This window comes from Solanum tuberosum, unplaced genomic scaffold, assembly GCF_000226075.1.
Source record: "Solanum tuberosum cultivar DM 1-3 516 R44 unplaced genomic scaffold, SolTub_3.0 scf00023, whole genome shotgun sequence".
NCBI lineage: Eukaryota > Viridiplantae > Streptophyta > Magnoliopsida > Solanales > Solanaceae > Solanum > Solanum tuberosum.
Window position 1 is genome coordinate 1,461,305 of NW_006238949.1, and position 621 is coordinate 1,461,925.

A 621-nucleotide genomic window follows, 5' to 3' on the forward strand; every position below is an offset into this window, starting at 1 on the left:
GTCAGACAAGATTTTGAAAGAAATGAAAGAGATGTGTCAACCCTTAGCCAGACCGTCACCTCCCATTCAATATCGATCAAGCAGTTGGAGACCCAAATGGGTCATATATCGGCTCATCAAACCTCGAGACAACAAGGGGGGTTGCCTAGTGATACTATGACCAACCCAAAGAATGAGGTTTGAAGGTGGACTTGCATCGTGCCACGACGTTAAATAAGGCGCTGCTTGGGAGGCAACCTAAGTTTTATTTTCTTTCTTTTAAGTTTGAAATAATGGTGCATTGAATGTGTAGGACAAAGTATGGAAAGTGTGTGAAAAGATTAAATCTTATGGGGTTGTGCTTGCATGTTGTTTTGTTTAGTTGGGTGAAGTCTGAGTAGCCTGTGTTTGTGACAAATGACGTAATTTTCCCAATGATAGAGTGGGTGACGTCATTCTTAAGGGCAAAAGTTGTCAATTGGCTAAATCGAGAGAAGTCTGAGTATCCCGGGGTAATGGGTGTTATGGGTCTTGTTTTAATTTGAGTTGTGCATGTTTTGATTTTGTTTTCGGGGGTTGCGGGATTGAATTTGAGAAGTTGGGTTGAAGGTAGGTACGTTGGGTCGTTTGGCGAGCTGGTCG